Raw genomic sequence first — 21,557 nt, forward strand, 5'->3', positions numbered from 1 at the left:
TACTTGAGGCAGTCAAAAAATCACTGTCAAATTCAAAGTACTGTGAAAAGCTAAAACCCTGAAAAGCATAAGTCAACCAAAGACCTTTTTGTAAAGTGACACCCATCCATTCTAATGCCTGTTGGGCATTCACCGGCTCCAGCAAAAAAAAAGGGACATGGGAGCAACACGACTGTTTTTAATTTCAACATTTCTTTGTCTTTTGTCTGTCATGACAAGGAATAAACCATAGCAAGCTGACAGTTCCTTGAAACTCAGCATCAAGTGGGACAGTACATAAAGAAATAAGACAAATTATTTCCTTTTATGAAAACATGTAACCAAGAGATTTGTTAAGCCACCACCGTGGTCATAAAGCTCTTTTTTCCTTTTGGCCCTGCATGAAGTTCAAACATCCTGTGCAGCTCCAGTATTTATTTGTGTTGTGAAGCAAAACTTAAATATTCCTTTTATTTTAACTCTTTTTTTTCAGAGCTTGGTTCTTAAAAACAAAGCTGAAGGAGAAATATAAGAGGATCCTGAAAAAAATCCTACAAAGTAGGACTCTATAAGAAAAAGAGAAAATAAAATTGTTACCTGAAACCTTTACTTCAACAGGTTTACATCAATAAGTCCTCATAAAACCTTTCAGTGAATTGGCTGGATTAGTCAAGAGATCAATTAATCCAATTAATTCCTTTTTTTTTTTTTTAATTTAAGGAACTTTCTACAGATGGTTTCCTGGGCCAGTAGATCACTGGAGGCTGCTTCCATCATGAACCCATTATGTCTCATGCTACAAACATGTCTGTACTACAGGGTTTAAAGACTGTTCCTAAATAAAAAAAGGGGGAAAGCCCAAACTATTTGAAATACAGTGAGAAAAGGGAATCCAAATGCTAGCTGTCCATCAAATGTCATTTTTACTGAAATAAAATTTAAGAATTGGTTCCTTGAGTTATTCCATGGTTTGTAACATCACCACATGAGATCCCCATATTGTGTCAGCTCAACATTTACTACAACAGTCTGTTGTTATAACTATTAGTTCAACAGTTACTACAAGGATGAGCAGAAGATGAGGAAAAAAAAAGAAAACATGAACATTATATTTTCCTGCCTTCCTTTTAGAAAAAGAATAGCTTTCAGGCAGAATTCAAAGGAGCTCCCAAGACTAAAGAGACTGAGAAAACTGAGATTTAGGTATAATTTTTATCTTAATAGAAAGGTGCATCCTACATGGCTTTACTTTGTGTCATTTTACTTTAAAATTACAATTTTAAAGGCAAAGGTTGCTCCTTCCCTGTGCCAGCCCAGGACAAGAAATCCTACAGCCTCCTCATGGTGAGTGTCCTCACTCACACTCTGGTCTGTAATATAAAGAGAAGGAGCAGAACAGCTCAGACAGCAAATGAAAAAAAACCTTGGGCCCTCTGTGATCCCTCAGTGAATCAGGAAGAAAAAACAGAGCCATCATCCCAAAATCAGCCTGTCAGGAGTGGGATCCTTAGGGAGCATCTGGGAGTCAACAACACTTTCAGCAGACTGGGAACACCTCTCTATTTTTGCCTCCCAAAGCTTTGATCCCTAGAACCCCTAAACTGATCCCAGCTACACAAATTCACCAGGTGGTGCTGCCCAAGGCAGTTGCAGTTGTTGCTCACATCAACCCCACGAGGCTGCTTTTTGCAGGAATTCTGTTCAGTCCTGGCCACCACCATCCCATCCAATCTTGTTACATTGAATTTGCACACAAGTCCCACAGGAGCAGGTGGCTTTCCAATGAGATGACAAACATCTCACACAGCACAAGAACAAACGAATTTAGAAAAGGCAGAAACTCTATTTTCAGACAGCAGAGTTCAGAGTAACAGCCTTGAACCCCAACTTGAAATCCAAACCCCCTGCAGTATGTAAAATTCACTGCACTGTTGTTCTGAAGTGTATGGCACAGTTACTTGCCTCCTGGTGTATTCAGAGGCTGTAGAATGGATGGTATTAACCTCTGACTGGATGAATAAAAGATTATTATCATCATACAGCCTATATGTGTCCCATACAAACGAAAACATAATAGGTGACCTGGTGCAAGACAAAGCACTGGCCAGTCATGTCTTTGGACATGCCAAGGGAAATAAAGACTAAAAAAAAATATCTCTCATGACTTTCTCTCAAAACAAAATACATTTGATTTTACATGAGGGCAATATTTCCAGTTTATTCTTTGTAGTTCTGCCTCTAAGATCATGGAGTACATGGATAAAAGCTGTCCTGTCATTGCAAACAGTGGCTGGTTATGGAGGCTGCAAAGGCCAAAACTCTCTGTGGCTCAAGATTTCTTCATCACCAACATCCTATAAAGTTGCATCCCCTCCTCCTGTTCAGCCCTATACCAGCTTTGTCCATGCTTTTTTCCCCTATTCCATGAGTTTCTATGTCTTCCTTTGTGGGAATTCCCAGCTGTGCTGGGAGCCACTGTGGAGAGCCAACACCAGCACCTATGGAAAGGAAAAGGTGGGAACTTAGATCTAGAGGGAAGAAAAGAATAGGAAAAGCTCTGTGAGTCCTTCGAGACTGCAATGCCACACTCACTGTCCAGGAAGAAAGCACAGCAAGGACTCAGCTGCTCCTTACAGGACTGTGGAGAGGACAGAAAAGCCTTGGCAATCTTTTCCCAGTATTTTTACTCAGGAGCCCTGAGAAACTCGGTCTAGGGGAGGGTGCCCCTGCCCATGGGTGGGGGCTGGTACTGGAAGCTCTTTAAGGTCCCTTCCAACCCAAATTGTTCTGTGATTCTATAATTTTAAAGAACCAAACTGACTTTATATGCACGATTAAACTCACAAAATGACGTATGAGGTCACTTTTTTTGCTATTCCAAGACTTTTTTTGGTTTTCAAGCAGCTGCTCTGGCTGCCATGGAGTTCTTGGAACTATGTCCACCTTTTCCACCGGGCATGAAGAAGCTCTTGTGCTTTCAGACATCTTAGAAGCACTAGAAGAGGATTCCCCCCAGGGCTCAGTTTCTCAGAGATGTCTTACCCAGCTCTCTACACTATTCCTTTACTTGGATTTCCCATCCAGAAAAAGAAATGAGAATAGCAATGTTTTTAGACTTCCCTGGATTGCTGTGAGGATAAATGCACTGAAGAGGGTGAAGTTATCTGAATATTACACAAATGAGGATCACAAAAATCCCAGTGACACTCATGCATAAAGGAATGAAACAGAAAGGCTCTTCCAGGACACATTTTGACTGACATACACCTCTCAAAATTAAAACAGTTTCCAGAGCACAAGGAGCTCCCACTGCTCTTTAGAAGAAGATCTTTAGACCTTAACAATTCAGTGTTTCTTTACATCACTGTAGGCACTATCAATACAGGTGTCATCACAAGTAGGTGGCTGACACCACATCACCCAGCAGCACCTTTTTCCTCCTCTCACACAGAGCCACAGAAATCCAAAGCAGTTCTGGTATCATTGCTCAGATGAAAATCTTTTTTCTATATGATAAATTAATTTTAACTTTTGAACTGTTGCTTTTTTTTTTCCGAAGTATTTATAAATGTACAGAATTTGGGTGTTCCTGCTATAAGGAATTAGAGTTTGTAAAAGGCTAAGCAGAGAGCTTCTACCAAATGTCTACTTCAAACAAGCAAACAGACAACAGGATGTTGGCAAATTTTCAAAATTCCTCCGATTGATATTAAAACTGGATTTTTGCATCAAAGAGTAAACACAGGAAAGGGGAAGAAAATTCTCATGCCATTTAAGAGTAAATACCTTTGAAATGGCATTTGTAAAACCCATCAGGATAGAGCATATATGCAAAAAAGACAGAAATAGTATTCAGAGGAAATGCACTGGTATATATCCATTTGTGCATGTATTTTCCTGCTGGGTTTATACAATTGCTGTAAGCGAATGAAATCAATTTGAGGATCAAAACTCTGCCACATTTTTAAAAAATAATAATAATAAACTGCAGTTCATAGTTCTGCAGCCGTTTCTGAGGTATCACTTTTTCATCATAAGCTTTTCAACAGCTGTGACTCATAAACCATAAACAGCCCCAAGAAATTCTAAATGACATATGATTTATGATGTGTTTGTATCTCTCTATATAAAAAACATTCTTTCTTTACATATAGGCTCAATGTGTTGGACACAGCCAGCATGAGTCTTACATAAAAGGAAATCAGTGATGCAACTAAGACACCTGGCCACGAACTTTAGCTGAACCAGCAGGTTCTCTTTAGTGTCCTAATTAATTTTTTTGATACTGAATTGGAATGATATGAAGTGCCTGTATTGTCTCGAGGACAAGGACTTCGATTTGAACAGTATACACTCATTTTTGTTATACTGAGACCCAACATTCCAACTTTGTGCTGTGTGATCACATTACATTTCAGAACTATTTTCTTATTGGAATATTTTTAAGCTAATGCACATACACTGGATGTTGACAGTATTCCATATTTCCCCCCAGAAAAGCAAAAACAGAGCAAAGCCATTTTAACAACTTGCATCCAAGTTCCTTGGATAATTCCACGTTATTGTTTCCTGTCATCACTACGTGATAGGAGTAAATCCAGTGTTTTACAGGCTAGACTGGGATTTCCTGGTTGAAATAAGACCCAAACCCAAAAAATGCTTAACCACATCTCACGAGGCAGGTGTACAAACAGCATGGTGTGCAATGCCCGTGATCCTGCAGGCGCACTTCAGGTAACCCTCAACAGTGTGAGAACAGCCTCTCCAGGAACGTAAAAGCCATGTGACAGAACATCCATAGGCACTGAAAGGACAGTGAGGAAAAGGTAAAGCATCAGAGGGACAAAATTCCATTTCTTGTATCTAAAGGATTAGTTACTGCACAGGGTTCTGGTGCCCCCAACATGAGAAGCACATGGAACTGTTGGAGGGGGTTCTTTTTCTCATTTCAAGGGTAAATCCAGCCAAAACAGGGGACATGATTAACCATGAAGACTTGGGCATCCATTCAACAGTCAAGTGCACACTTAAATAAACTGAAATAGCCATGCAATCTATAGGTAATATAAGACAATAATATAGGTTGATATAAAAAATTTCACTTAAAATATCCATAGAATCAATTAAGGCAGACATGTGGTTTTCATGTTGCTCTCTGGTTGTTGCTCTGACAACAGAAACACTTCTTCAACATCACCTAATTGTAAGAATAAAGCCTCAAAATAAATCCTTGAATTTATCCCTTTGATTTAGAAGCCAGAAAGCCAGTTAATTTTATTTTGACTTTTTAAAAAAAATTTTAAAGGAAAATCATCACTACATAATGGGAATATGTAGCACAAGCTACATATACAAGCACAAAAATTGTCACACTAAAGGTGGAAAAGGCAATCAGAAACACTAAAAATCCTGGATGATTATTATTCCAAATGGCTTTTTCAATTTCCAAAACCACATGGGAAGCAGTTTCTAGTTTTGATTTGTGGCAGATACAAGTGAATGAAATGGTAGAACCCAAAATCCTGGTGAATGTAATGGAAGTGCACAACATATGGACAAGGTAAGCCAGCTAAAGGCGTGTCCTGGTTGCAGAGAAAGCTTGGAACATCTCACCACTCAGATGTTCTGGACTAGCAGGAACTTGCACATGGATAAATAAAACCTTATAGAGGAAAACCTTAGAGAGAAACACTCGCTGCAAAAAGGTGACTGCAAAGAAAACTAAGTGTATAGACAAATAAGTGGCTAAAGAATCCCATGATTTAAGATGTCAGGAAACATAGGGAGGCAGTGGGAACTGCCAGAGGGGAGCATGAGCTTGCAAATGATGTTAAGAAAAAGGACTTCAACCTCTGTTGAGAGGAGGAGATGCATTTCAGGATAAAACAAAGCCACTTCATAACAGAGAGAGGGCAAGTACTGCAGGCAGTCCTGGGGAAAACACAATGAGTACAGGCAAGTTTATCTCTGCTCTCACTCAGGATAATGATGTTTAACATGAAGTATGAGGCTTCATGGAAAAGAGAACTCCATCAAACAGGGGAGAAGCCCCAGCAGCCTGAAAAAAAGCTGAGGAGAACCAAACCATTCTCAGCCCAGCCTGAAGGAACATCAGCTAATAGTCATGATTTTAAGCTGGTTCATTTGGGTTCTTTACACTGAGTGTAGCACCAGTTATTCAGTGAATAGCAATGTGTTACTGGCTTCAGCATATTCCTGATTCCAGAGCAAGCTATGAAAGTAAATGGGAAGCAGAATAGAAGGCAACATAAAGAAAAGCTGATCACGACAAAGGCTTGAGACAAAAGCACACAGCAGATCCCTGTGTTGTTTCACAGTAACTGTAAGAAAACTGTAAGGGGGAGAGACTTGGCAAACTGTGACCCAGAGTAGTAAATCACTGTTTCCTATTTCCTATAATAGGAAAAAAAAATGGATCACATGAAATTGGGAAGAAACAGGCTCAAAAAGCAGGTCTTTATGTATCAGGCTGCTCCTGTGATGCTGAGCACCAGAAGTTTGCTTGGATTTAAAAGCAACTGTTCAAATTCTTGGAGTAAAATATTCATCAAGGGCTATTAAGCATCAAAAAACCACCTCTCGCTCAGGAATTCTTTACGCTGCAGACTGCTGCAGACTTGGAGCATAATTCCATGCCTGACAAGTTCCTGTGCCTCCCTGAAGTATGGGCTATTGACCACTTAAAAACCCCACAACACTGGGTTGAATGTATCATCGTGGTAGGGATGGACTGTTGTACCTGCACTCCAGAACAGCTTCCCTTGTAGTTGGTGGGGGAGGGAGACTGGAGGACTTGGGGAATCATTATCAGTTCCTTTGCCCACAGAAATTACTGGCTCTGGTCCCTCCAATTCACTTCCAGAGCATTTGCATCCAAGGCAAAAGCTAAGGAAGAGAAGTGTAAGCTGTAGTGTGATGATGCAGAAGAATACAAGGATAAAAAATGATGACAATGCATTTACTTTAAAATTTAGAAAAATATTTCTAAAACCCTCAAGCAATTACTGGAATAAGCTTTCGGGAGAAACAGTGGAAAAAACAACTGTTTTTAAGATTGAGGCTGAACGTAAATGGGGGCATGTGTCATAGTATCCTGTAAAAGCAGCAGATTGGACACAACAAGGTAAAGGATCCTTTGAAGCTTTACACTGCTAATTTGGCTTATTTGTCTGCAGCTAATCTGTCATCTCCTTTGATTTAGAAGGAGCACAAATATTACCTTGTGCTCTGTGGTGGTGCACAGGCCAAGGGCCAAGGAGAAGTAATTGCTATGGCACAGAAATTAGAGCAGAGACACTGTGCTGTTCCATTTTGAACACACTTGTAAAATGCTTAGAAAATGTACAACCATCACACTTGTTTGGACTTTTGTATCCCTCTTGCATTTGGAACACAAATACAGCTGCACAAGTATGACTCTAGCTTGCAAACAACCACTTGTATAGACTAGAGCATTAGTTATAAATAAGTATATCTTTCTTTGGTCTTAACCCCCAAATTCTTTCCAGGGGAAGACTGTAATTAGTATGACATGGGGGCTTGTAGCAGATGTGAAACCGGATAGATTGAGCTCTCCTATGAATAGCCTGAAACGAGGGCTGCCTTGCATGGTTTGTAGTAATGGAGAGGAAATTGAGCATTAAATACAAATCAACAATCATTCATTTCACGGCGGCCGTGGGGCAGCACAGCCAGTGAAGTCACTCTTTTCAGCACCTTGCATCCTGCTGGACTTTATTTACAGCTCCAGAGCTCCCATCTTTGGGAACGGCCACCTACGGGGTAACTCAAACAAAGAGTGATGGAGAGAGAAAGCAATTTAAGGTCCGCTTTTTATACACAAACATCAGAGAAGTGACGTTTTCTTTGCTTGCAATTTATGATGGGTCTTTAGATATATTCATTAAGCCATCACTCTCCCAGTCTGCAGCGAGGTCAGCGTGGCACAGCACCACAAGCCAGGATAACAGCAGATAGCTGGATACTTGGACAATAAGTGAAGTCAGAAGATTTATTAGTTTTCTAATCCACAGACTGACCTGACTCTCCATTTAAAAGTTGAATAGGAAGTTGAAAATCCCCCCTAATGTTTTTGAGAGGTGTGAGGAGATGAGGAAAGCACCTGCAATGCATCACTCTGTTTAGATTGCAGCATGAAAAGCTGGATTTGTTGGCTGCAGTGGTCTCTCAGTAGAGGGAACAGACAACAACAATCAAAAAGTTCACTGCTCATTATGTGTGAAGAGAAAAATGGAATGTTCTCCCCTGAAACACCAGGACGCTCTCGAGGTCAACAGCTCTAAAAAACTGCCAGGAAAAAAAAGAAATCTGATCTAAGCTCTGAACAGTTCAAGTTCATGCTAATGTTTGGATAGAATTCTTTGTACAATTTAAAAAAAATTATTATTTGCATATTTATCTGGTATGTGTGATGTACAGAGAGGAACTATAAGCGCCAGAAAAAGAAGCAGTGTCTTAATTGTATGCACTAAAATTACTCTGCACAGTGTCTTTGGGAGTGGAGAATTCCAAAATCAGGTTAGTTTCTGGTCAGTGGCCAGTTGTTCCTGAGTCAGCAGTGCCCTGGCAGCCAGGAGGGCCAACCCTGTCCTGGGGCACCAGGGAGGGGATTGTCCCGCTCTGCTCTGCCCTGGGGCGGCCTCACCTCAACATTGGGGCAGTTTGGGGGGACACAATGGAAGGAAGGGATTGAGCCATCAGAGAGTGTCCAAAGGAGGCAACAGAGATGGGGAAGGGCCTTGGTTTGAAGCCGTGGGAGGACACTGAGGGCACTTGGTGTGTTCAGCTGGAGCAGAGGAGACTGAGGGGAGACCTCAGTGCAGTTCCAACTGTCTGGGCAGGGGCAGAGGAGGGGCAGGGACTGAACTCTGCTCTGGGGGACCAGGGACAGCACCCAGGGAAGGGCTGGAGCTGTGTCAGGGCAGGCTCAGGTTGGATCTCAGCAAAAGGTTCTTCTCCCAGAGGCTGGTTGGGCACTGCCCAGGCTCCCCAGGGCAGTGGGCACAGCCCCAAGGCTGCCAGAGCTCCAGGAGGGTTTGGCTGATCCTCTGGGGCACAGGGGGTGACTGTTGGGGATGGGCCTGTGCAGGGCCAGGAGTTGGACTCGATGGTCCTTGTGGGTCCCTTCCAACTCAGCACATTCTGGGGTTCTGTGAAAAGCTGCACCATTACCAAGGCCATCGTGACAATTATATTGATATTCAATGCACCACCAGTTTGATTCATAAGCTGCCACATGAATTTATAATCACCCCATTGTCACCTGTGGAATAACACCTGTTTTGGCTCTTCCCTATGGACGGAGTCCCTTCTCCACCCTGACCCACCAAGCCCTGTCACACCCCTGCCCACTTGCCAAGGACCTGCTGCTGGCACTGCCACAGGCTCTTGTGCAGGAGACACAGTAGAAGGGATTTCGAAAAAACCCATGGCCTAAAATCCATCCTGAGTAGAGGATGATCCAACTCATCTCCTATTTAGGTAAACAATTTGGAAGGGGAAAGAATTTATTTGTTTTCTCAACCTGATTTCAAGGGAACTCAGAGTTATCAAATGCCCTAGAACAGAAACCACGGCACTGTACTTGGTGTTTTAGGAAACTGGGGTTAGTGAACTTGGAAGTAAAACTTTAAACACAACCAACTTAGAAAATAAACGCTTTATGAGGGCAAACACAGGTATTTCTAGTGAAAATAGAAATAAGAAGTTGGTAGCTCCAAATTAGAAGATTTATAATTGAAAACAACATGCAAATCTAAGAAATTTCACTATGAATAATAATGTTTTCTGAGTTCAAATGGTATCCACATTTATTGTGCATCTTGTACATTTGATTTATGAATCACAGGGCAGGAAATCAGCTTTATATTTTTGTGTTGTATCTACAGGAATATTAAGGAATAATAACAATAATTATAATAAGAAGTAGTAGTAGTAGTAGTTATTTTATGAACTCATGATCAAAAGATCTGCCTTAGAGTCATCAATTTATAAACTTTTTATTAATTATTATAATGCAAAAGTCAAAGAGATGCCTTAAAAAAACCTGTTTTCAAGTGATAACTGAATTCACAAAACAGTCGCACAATTTACAACATTGTTTGTGAGAATTTCTACAGATTTTCATAATATTCTACCTTCTGCAACTGAATTCATCAGCCTGGTTTCAGCCTAAACTGAAAAAAATCTATGTAATTATCACTCAATAATGAGATGCAGAATTGTATATTTACTTACAATCTTCATTGTATATTTATTTTTTTTTTCAAAGGAAGAAGCATAATTCAGATTTTTTTATAATCCATGTTTGAAACCAGGTCTGTCATCCAAGAGGAGACATTTTGCCATAAGCTTTTGACTGAGATTCAACGAAAGTTCTTAAATCCATGTTTGCTTTTTGTTCATTTGCCCAGAGATTGATAATATGTAGGACTGCATAAAATAAGCATTTTAATTCCCATATTAATTGTGGTTATTGAAAACAAGCATCACATCTTAGGAAACACAGGGCTGTAAGAACAAATTCTGTTCTCCCCACCCTTGAAAGCAAAACAAATCAGTCCCCAGATGAACTGAATTTTACTGGAAGGAAATGTCTTTGAATTTGTACCTATCCACCAACTTTCCCCATGACATATTTTTATTTGATGCTTTTATTTCGGCTCTTAAAAGTGATACAACTCCAAAAGATTGAAAACTACTGAGCAATGGCATCCCTAACAATAATTTTCCCTGGTCATTATGTTTCTAAGTCAGTTCTCTACTGATGTACAAGAAGTTTGGTCACCTCAGAGGCTTGAGCTCTGCTGTGGATGCTGAAGGAGATCAAAATAATCTCTTCAATGCTTGCTCAGGGAGGGTTTTCTCAGAAGAGGACAAGTGTAGGACAACCCCCTCCCCATTCACTCTGTCTGTCCTGTATATGCGAACAACACCTACACACAAAGACAGCCAAAAAAAAAATTGTTTTTTTTCCCCAAAAAAACATCTGAAACATTGGGGCTTCATAATATCATATGATATGATGTGATATCATAATATCCAATTAGCTGGGCTAGATATAGGCATTTCAGAAAAAACCCCACTCCTAAAGACCTGAAATGCTCCTTTCATTAGCAGCACCCTCTCATTATGAACTTCTCATCATTATAAACTCCTCTAACTCCACGGGCCAAGTCAAAACATCTAATGGGAATTTAAAAATAATCACAACAAACAACTCTAAAAGGAACCAGCTGACAAGCACAGGGTCCACCACGAGGTAGGAAGTTCTCAGTGAGTAGAAATAAACAGGAAAAGAGACATTTAAACAGAATCCCAACTTCAGTTTTATTGGTTCTCTGGGTGCCTCAAAACTGAGACCAACTTCTGACAGATTGAGTAGATGGGGTATGACATGGAGAAGTGGGATGGAGTAGGATTATTCACCTATACTATATACTATAGTATCTTCACACAAGAAACATTGGGGATCACAATTTTTGGCTAAAAAGGAGATGCTTTTTTGTGTTTTAATTAACACTAATTCACTGCTACGGAACAACCTTCACCTTTCCCAAACAGCCCAGTAAGGTTATGGTTGCTGTTTAGGATATGAAAGGGAAATCAAACACAAACAAACATGCAGAGTCTGCATGAGCTCCAAAAGTGACTGAAAATAACCAGTAAATGAAATATTTACTCATTATCATCCAGAAAGGATGTGTATCTATATCCAGTTACAGATGATGCTGTGAAAAAAATCTGTATCATCTGCTACAGTTAGGAAAGACTCTTCTATATTGTTTCAACACTGTGAACATCTGAAATTCAGTCTTATTACACATTTTTAAACCACTAAAAGACACATTCTTTACTGGAAGTGGAAAATGAATAAGTAAATCATGAAGAAACATGATTAATAGGTTTTAACTCAGAAATTCCCTGAGCTGTCACAAGTACAGTAAGTCTACAAAGACCTCCCTCACCATCAAACACAGGGGCAATGATCCTGCTCTGCAAAAATATTACTTGGCAGCCAAGAACCACTTGCACTTCTCCATTCTTGGGGCTGTTGAGTTCTGATGATAATTGAATAAATGACAGCTGGGTGTTGCTGAGATCCCCCAGGCAGCCTCTGCCATGCACCCTTCCAGCAGCTCAGAATGGGGCTGGGAGGGAGGCAGGGCAACTGGGGGTGTGAAATGTGGCCAGGAGCATCCACACTGGCTACAAGGCAGCAAGAGATCATATTGCACAGGGGTAAAAGCCAAATGCTTCAGCCTTATTGCAGCTTTAACATCACTGCAGGAACACACAGCAGTGTGGATGTCTACCAGGAAAAAACACAACCATGGGCTGACTTCTTCCCCAACAAACATGCGTGTTCCTGACACTGACGGCCTGGGACACGCCGTGCAAATACTGACAGCACCCAAGGCAGGCTGGAACAAGCACTGGTAGAAGATGGTCAAAGCAACACCCAGTCTCCTGCCCTCCTGTTCACAGAGACAGCCTTTCTCATTTTGGCAACCACACATCTTAGCAAAATAGCATGAGGAGGAGCTCTCATACCTTCAGACTTGATTATAAGAACAAGCTGAACCAAAATCATAAAGCTATGAAAACTGCTGGGTGTTCAGGATGATAAAGCTCAACAGAGCCTCTGATCCGAACAGCTTCACACGCTGGAAATAATCAGAGTTAATAAAATCAGATGCTTTCAAGAAAAAGGGCCGTCAATTCTTCTAATGTCTTGCTGCCAAGTGCTCACATTCTTGCAGTCCTGTTGTGTTTCTGCTAACACAGCACTGAGGAACTAATGCACACAGAAGTACAGGCGTCTCTATCAGCATTAGTGTCAACCCCAGCACCCACAGCCAACTTTCAGCAAGAAAAAATTAAAGAAGGAGAAATGTTTCTGACTTCTGTATAATGACAAAGACTATACAGTTTCTTGCAATCATCAGGAGAAATTAAGGGGGAGAACCTTCCACTAGTTCTGTGCACCATGATGTGATCACACCTAACAACATAATGGGAGCAACTGGGTTATCAGACACATGAAAGGCAACAGGAACTGTATCTGTTTATCTTTAGACTGTCTTTAGTTCATTACACACACAGAATCTGCTGGGTTGGGAGGAACCTACAAAGATCATCCAGTCCAACTCCTGGCCCTGCACAGGCCCATCCCCAACAGTCACCCCCTGTGCCCCAGAGGATCAGCCAAACCCTCCTGGAGCTCTGGCAGCCTTGGGGCTGTGCCCACTGCCCTGGGGAGCCTGGGCAGTGCCCAACCAGCCTCTGGGGGAAGAACCTTTGGCTGAGATCCAACCTGAGCCTACCCTGACACAGCTCCAGCCATTCCCTGGGTGCTGTCCCTGGTCCCCCAGAGCAGAGCTCAGTCCCTGCCCCTCCTCTGCCCCTGCCCAGACAGTTGGAACTGCACTGAGGTCTCCCCTCAGTCTCCTCTGCTCTGGCTGAACACACCAAGTGCCCTCAGTGTCCTCCCACGGCTACAAATCAAGGCCCTTCCCCATCTCTGTTGCCTCCTTTGGACACTCTCTGATGGCTCAATCCCTTCCTTCCATTGTGTCCCCCCAAACTGCCCCAATGTTGAGGTGAGGCCGCCCCAGGGCAGAGCAGAGCGGGACAATCCCCTCCCTGGTGCCCCAGGACAGGGTTGGCCCTCCTGGCTGCCAGGGCACTGCTGACTCAGGGACAACTGGCCACCGACCAGGACCCCCAGGGCCCTTTCCCAGTGCTGCTTTCCAGCCTCTCATTCCCAGTCTGTCTGTACATCTGGGATTGCCCCATCCCAGGGGCAGAATCCGGCACTTTCCCTTGTTCAACTTCCTTCCCGTGGTTGGTGATTCCCAGCCCTCTGACCTGTGAGGTTTCTCTGCAGGGCCTCCCTGCCTTCCAGGGACTCAACAGCTCCTCCCAGTTTTGGGTCCTCTGCAAACTTGCTCAGTGTCCCTTCCAGTGCTGCGTCCGTCATGTGTTCTACTCTGACCAGATAAGAATCCCACTTATCCATTGGGAGCTGCCACCAGGAGCATGAACATCCCACAGCCTTGGGACAGGTCGGGCTGTCAACGGCATCACTGCAGTTGCTTGGTGGAGCTGAACTGCTGTGAACAACTGCTATAGAAGCAGAGCTGCTGATTTCTTTGTGTGACTTTCATGTCTAGCACACAAATGCTACCGGGGAAAAACATTCCCAATTCTTCTTTTCTAGACAGATTTAGGAAAAAAAAAAAAAAGCAGTGCTCATTTTGGAATGTGAGTAATAAAGATCATTACCCTCAGTACTGACGCCTTGTATAATTCGAAAAATGATGTGACTTTTGGGTAAACATGAACATGCCATAAAGAAGGTGTTCTTACATTAATTAAAAAAATCAAGTCTACAGGCTGGGTAATGAGCCAGAAAAAGACCTGATTTTTAAAACATGTATTACAAGGCATGAATTATGTCCTCAACTATTTGAAGGCATTTATGGCCTATATTTTTTTAAGGCTATAGAATCAGAGACTATCTTTAGAAAGCAAGAAAACATGGAATAGATATATGTTACTATATATTTTAAGATGCCATTCACAAACTAGTAAATCAAACTGAACCACAAAAGAGCATTCAAAATGTCCCTTGTATAGACAGTGCATAACTGTGCTGAGGAGCACGAGGAGTCTCAGCAATCAGGGAAACTTTTCTGTGGGCTTGCATGAGCCACAGATCTGAGCAGAGCTGATGGGAGTTTTGCTGAGTAAGAATTCAGTGGAAACCTCAGGGCTTGTCCCTGATACAGGTGCACAGCACAGTTCAGAAAGTTTGCAGTGGAGCCCTCAATGAAGGCCTCAGAAATTGGCCAAATAGACGGAAATAACATCAGTTAAAAAATTCCCTAGAAATACCATGAAATTGGATACCACACATTACCATGCTCAAAACGTTCAGAGCCTATTTATTTAATTTGGATGAGTTTTCAAATAGCTCAGAACTAAAGTAATCGATGGTGGGCACAACAACACGAAGGAAATACTGAAGCTGGTCTGTCACCAGAGCTGTTGAACCAGGGCTTATAAATGCATCCGAGGGGCCTGTGCCAGACATGCCAGGGCACATTTTCTTAGCAAAAGTTTTTCGAAGTCTGTGCAAAAACCAATAAAAATGGAAATGACAATTTAAAAAAAAAATTCAGGCTCAAAGTGAATTTATTTTACCATAAAGGGAGAAGTCAAAGAAAAATAGAAAGGATATCATGAAGTGCAATTGTTATTTATTAATAGTATAAACCTATAGGCAAGTTTGAGGTAAGTATTGGACAGACTGACTACATAAAAAGAACAAATATCTTGACTTCAAGTCAGCAATCACAGATTATTTATACTTTTCACAGTCATCACTTTGTAGTACAATTCTTAGCCCATAATACATCAAACAGCTCCTCAGTACCTTTAGGTTTCATCAACACATTCTGCCCAACCAACATCAGTGGAGCCAAGACAATTTACCTCCTGTGAGGATCTGGATCAGGATGAAGGTAGAGCTGGATTGTCTTTCTCTAGCTATTGAAAACACACAAGCTGAACACTAGAGATAGACTTGGCAAAAAGCCCTGGCACTCCCAGTTAGCAGAAGGAAGCCTGTGGGAATATGAAGTGGGGGAACACGAGCAGCCCCATACTCCAGGAACAGCCAGGTAGGGCAGCACTGCTGATCCAGCCAGAGCAGACCAGGGTCACCTCCCTCTGACATCTCCTGAAACCCATCAGAGCACAGGTACGGCACCACCAGCAGCAGCTCTTCAACAAGGCTCTAGAGGCACCGGCTTCTCTGGCTGATTTTTGTTGAGTTTCACTGGGAACATCTCAGTACAGGCAAATAGGACTATGGCAGGAAGAGTTTTTGAAAGATCCATGAAGCACTCAAGGCACTCCCACACACAGGGAGTTTGATAGTCACTCTCACAACAGAAGTCACTTCCCTCATGGTCACCAGAATGCCTGTATCGATTTTTTAATTATACTTTTTTAAACAGTAACAGGACTATCTTTACTTACACTTTGTTCACTTCTTTTTTTCCTGTGGGCTATAGCAGCTTACTTATTTTTGAATTTAAATCCACTGAATTTTGCACTTAAATCCATTCCCCTTTAATGGTGTCCATTCTCTTTCCCTCCTCTGGGTGACACCATCCCAGCTCCATGTTATGAGGTAGTTCTCTGGGAACTTCTAACTGATCAAGGAGCTCCATCAGAGTGCAATACCAGGGACAAATCAACCTAGAAAGGGTTAGAATTACATACTCTTCTTTAGAACCACCAATCAGGTACATATTGAGCACTGAGATGCACAAACATCTCAGAAGAGATCCTGTACTCAGCTCTGGGCCCAGCAGGCAGCCCCTGCAACATCTGCTGCTCTGCAGCATCAGTGTGCACCAGCAAAACCTCTCAATATCCAAATCTCCTCATTGTCAAGTCTCCTCACCAAAATACAAGTGACTGCCATGTAAACATGCAACTTCAGAGACACAGGTACAATCAGCTATAATGTGCTTACCTGGAGGTCCACAAGGTTAGTTCCTGAGTGAGAATGAACTTGGGTGGAGCCCATCAATGTGACAACCCCAAGAAGCAGGTGCCTGTCCATCCTTTCTTCCTCTTTGGAAGAGAACAGTCCTACAGCAAGCACAGCAAACCCACCTCAGGAACAGGAGTTCACATTGGCTTTCCTTCACTTGCAAAGAGCTACTCTGCCCACACTCCAGAGCAGCCTAACTTCTGCCTAAATCATCACAACTAACAGTTGGTGTTAGGCCTAAAGAGAAGAAAAGCACCAAAGCAAGGCCACTCTGTTAAAGAAGAGCCATCTCACCCCATTCTCTGAGCGAGAGGTTCAGCTGAAACACACGACCTGCAAATTTTCCATTTCATCAAATCCTGCTAATAGAATTCTACAATCTGGTAGTTTAAGCTGCACGTTAGAAAAAGCCAGAGAAACATTTGCTTTGGCACTGACAGGTTCTCAGATTTTTCCAGTTGGAACAATGATAAATGACTTAACCCTGATCATTTTTCTGAAACCTGATTTTTTTTGTTTGACATTTATTTACAGTTTCTATAAACACTAACACCTATAAAACATGGTTTACTGTTTGATTGCTTGGCAGACAAGCAAGCCTTAAATACATAAATTATGAGCACCTAGTTAATGAGTGACATGACGGACATGAAGTTTTATTTACCATTGGCATGAGCCTTCATATAAAATTAGTGGCACAAGAAAGCCAGGTTTTGTGAATGCACATAGTCATACCTATTCATGGCCTGGTTCTTTCTTTTTTTTCTTCTTCTTCTTCTTTTTTTTTTTTTGGTTTTTTTTTTGTTGTTTTTTTTAAAGACTTGACATAAGACTGTGGCCTATGTGTAATTTCATTGCCTGGAGCAAGGTTAGGGGAAAGCCGCTCCATCTGGCAATTTCCCTTTGACTGGCACATAGTTAAACAATGATGCAGTTTGACAAATTTCAAACCCTGCTTATGAAAAAATAACATAAACACAATAGTCACTCTGAGTAGATTGTCCACCTGTGCAAGCGGGCATGAAGTGTTAAGTAAAGGCTGCTGGTAATGAATAAAGATGCAGTGCATAGCTGGATTAGGTCGTTCCAAATGTAAATCACTGTCAGATAAAGCACTTGTGTTTACATGTAGCATTAATATTTTGATCAGTATGTTTAAGAGAATTAGCTTCTTAATGCAGATGTTCTCATTTGGACCTTCACACCCGGAGCTTCAGCCAACTCCTTTACCATCAGTTATGTCAACATGTCATAAATCTTCACTGCTTTAACTTCTATTTTAAACAAAGCTTTGTTGTAAAATTTGGAGGCGTGTTTCCTTCGGGCTTTATTTTTGGCAAATTTCTTGTTATTTTGTTGAAAATCTGACACATTAATGTCCAATTAACCATCTTTGAGTATTTTACTGACAGGGATCCCAGCAGCAATCAAATGCCTTTTTATTGTGAGGACCTCCCTGCCCCCCACCCAACCAGCTGTATCCATTATGTGAACAAGAAGTCTTTATATCTTGATGCACAAACAATAAAGGCATTACCCTTGGTGGAAACAGGACATATCTCTCAACAGCTACACAGCCTGCACCCTTTTGGACTACTTATAGTAAAGGTAAATGCTCACTAAATGGTCACAAAATGCTCACAAAATGGGATACAGTAAAGCTCCAACAGAGAATACACGGACAGTCAGTATTTTCTTTTTCAAACAAGGAAAATCTTTTAACCTCTCCAAGTTATTTTAACATCCGTGTCCTTCTTGTGAGCACACGTGGGACACGACACCTGTGATAAAACACAGCCCATACATGAAACTGGAAATTCTCTCCCAGGTCATTATGACTGTACTGATGGTGTCGCTTTGTAAACTTCACAGGTTTACCTTTCATGAGGTGAACATTGCCCCTTTTTTAATTGGGGATTTTACATTCTCTTGAATGTCAGGGACTTTTTTTCTTCCAGGTACTTCTAAATGTTGAGAACCAAATGATAATTTATTCTTGAATCAATCGTCTTTTAAAGGAAAATTAATTAATTCTTGCTTTGTGTAGCAAATAAGATATCCCAGAAATTAAGATTTTTTTTCAGAAATTCTGAATAAAATAATGAGAAAGAGAAATCTTTGCATTTTGAAGGGTCTGTGTTTCATATAAAACACTTTGCATACCTCTGATTAACCATGGAGTTCTAAACTTTAATGAATTGTTACTATTTACTATGGTTTTCTAACCACAGTGTGTAAACACTTGACGATCTCCCACCTATCTTCCCGTAAATCACAATTATTGTCAAGAATTAACACACACTTCGGCAGGAATGGGACTGCCTGGAAGCCCATCTTACCTTTCCTGAGCTGTTGTTATTGCAACCAAGAAATTGGGTTAAGTTTTTAAACAATTCCCTCTTTTTCATTAATTTATCACAACACTTGCTGTGAGAGAGCTCACATTCACAGGAGCAAGACTTGGCAATAGGGGTATTTGAGTCATACATTGACCATCCTGATGTGAGAGTTATGGAATACAGATCCATCATAAGGAAAAAAATGGGAAAACTCAAAGTTTTGGGGCTGGGACAGTCCTTCAGATAAAACAAAAACCAAACATTACATTAAAGATGCCATAAGGGAAATTGGTATGATGGGACGAAAGTGCCATTTGGCCTTTGACCCCGAGATGAATGGAATCATAGAATCCCAGAATGGTTTGGGTTGGAAGGGACCTGAAAGCTCATCTCGTTCCACCCCCTGCCATGGGCAGGGACACCTTCCACTGGCCCAGGTTGCTCCAAGCCCTGTCCAGCCTGGCCTTGGACACTTCCAGGGATGGGGCAGCCACAGCTTCTCTGGGCAACCTGGGCAAGGGCCTCCCCACCCTCACAGGGGAGAATTCCTTCCTGCTATCCCATCTATCCCTGCCCTCTGGCAGTGGGAAGCCATTGCCCCTCATCCTGTCACTCCAGGCCCTCGTAAATAGTCTCTCTCTCTCTTTCTTGTTGACTCCCTTCGGGCACTGGAAGGCCACAATCAGGTCACCCCAAAGCCTTCTTTTTTCCAGGTTGAACAATTCCAGCTCTCCCAGCCTTTCTTCACAGCAGAGCTGCTCCACCCCTCTCATCATCTCAGTGCCTCCTCTAGAACTGCTCCAACAGGTCAATGTCCTTCCTGTGCTGGACCCAGAGCTGGATCTGGTTACTGAAGGGAACACACAGAAAACAATTTGGTGTCTCGCTGATGTAATGTCTCGCTGCTCTGATGAGTGTTTAATAATTAACCCACCCAAAGCACTGCAGGAAAAGCTACCATGGATTATTTCCCAGGGAAGAAGGGCTGACACGATTTACAAATCACCTTTTTTTTTTCTGTCTGTCATGTAAAATGAAAATCCAGAAATAATAAAAAGTGAAATGCTGAAAATATTGTTTTAAGACTGGAGTCTCATCATGGTTGCAAGCCAAAAACACATTATGCAGATACTTAACCAAATTCCTGAGCAATTCCACCATCCCCTCTGTACCAGGATTGCTGCTACTGCCCTGGAGACGGTGCTCCAAAGGGATTAAGGAATAGGACCAAGTAGGTGTAGCACCAATTATTAAATCAGGATTTTTCCTCCCACTTTGCACTTTGAATATTTATTTGCCAAAACTTTTATTTGCCTGAATCTTTGTGCCTCCAGATATCCTGGAGCTATCTCAGGATGAGTGACCTCTTTTTCTGAGTTTAGCAGCTATTTCCAATGTATTCATTTTAAATAAACCTGCAGGTGGAATGAGCATATCCTGTTAAAGATCTAAAGCTGAGGGAGAGGCACCATCCTTGGCTGCTGAGCTGGACAAAACTCATTTCCCAAGTCATAAAACTGGAGGATGACAAGCCCTTTCTGGTTGCAATAAGTTGCAAACACATGGCTCTCTGTGTAAAACTGCTAAACCACAGTCTGTCAGCCCCATTGTACTTGTGGGGTGAAGAAAATAGCATCACATGTGAATTTAAATGTAAAACTGTTGAACCAGAGAAATTCCTGAGTTGGGAGGGACCCACAAGAATCCTCAAATCCAATTCCTGACCCTGCACAAGACACCCCAGCTTGGAGCATCAACTTAACAATGCCACTGCCTGTTTAGAGAGTGAAGTTGTCAGACCCACCAAATTCTGAACTGGTGTCAGGAAGACACACACAGTCCAGAGTCTGGCCCTGGTTTCCCCAGGGAATCCCTCAAAGAAAGGAAAAGCAGAAGTATGTTTCGATGAGTGGAATGTTTTCATTTAACTTCAGAAAACCATTCCTTAAAAAAATGAATGAAGAGCTGGTTGATCTACTTGGAGACCCTAACAATTAAGCCAGAATCAAAATTCAGCTCCCGAAACATTCAGGGAAGAAAATCAAACCACAAAACCAGTGCGACTTGCCAAAAATGGCAAACATTACTCCTCATTCTCTTACTTGAATTCCAGAGATTTACTAACAAAAAACCATTAAAAAAGTTGAAACTTGCCCATTGCTTTGCAATTGCACACTGCAAGAATTACACGAAGCATCCTGACCTCAGAAGGAAATCAAGCATGTCAAGGCCCTGAATATCATCTTAACTTCCAAAATTACCCCAGCAAACTCCAAGATAAAGCTGAAGATGCCTCATTACTCCTTCCAACCAGCTGTGAGTGTCTTTCTTCACTCTTCCCTCCTTTTCTCTGAGCTTTTGGACATCCACAGAGAAGTCCTGAGGAAAGGGCTGGTCTCCTGCTCCTGCTGCACTGCCAGAAAGCTCTAGAAGGAGCAGCGAGGAAAATTCTCCTTCTGAAAGCCTACACTGATGCTCCTGTGAGTACAATATCAAATATCATATATTTGATATTCAGGCTTTGATTTTCTGACCTTTCAGAGGCCCTGTGGTCTCTCTCTCTCATTTTAGGAAAGACACCGCCACAAACTTTATAATTTTCTTCGTCTGTTCTTTTAAGTTTTATC

The sequence above is a fragment of the Chiroxiphia lanceolata genome, chromosome 11 (assembly GCF_009829145.1).
Source record: "Chiroxiphia lanceolata isolate bChiLan1 chromosome 11, bChiLan1.pri, whole genome shotgun sequence".
In the NCBI taxonomy this organism is placed as follows: Eukaryota; Metazoa; Chordata; class Aves; order Passeriformes; family Pipridae; genus Chiroxiphia; species Chiroxiphia lanceolata.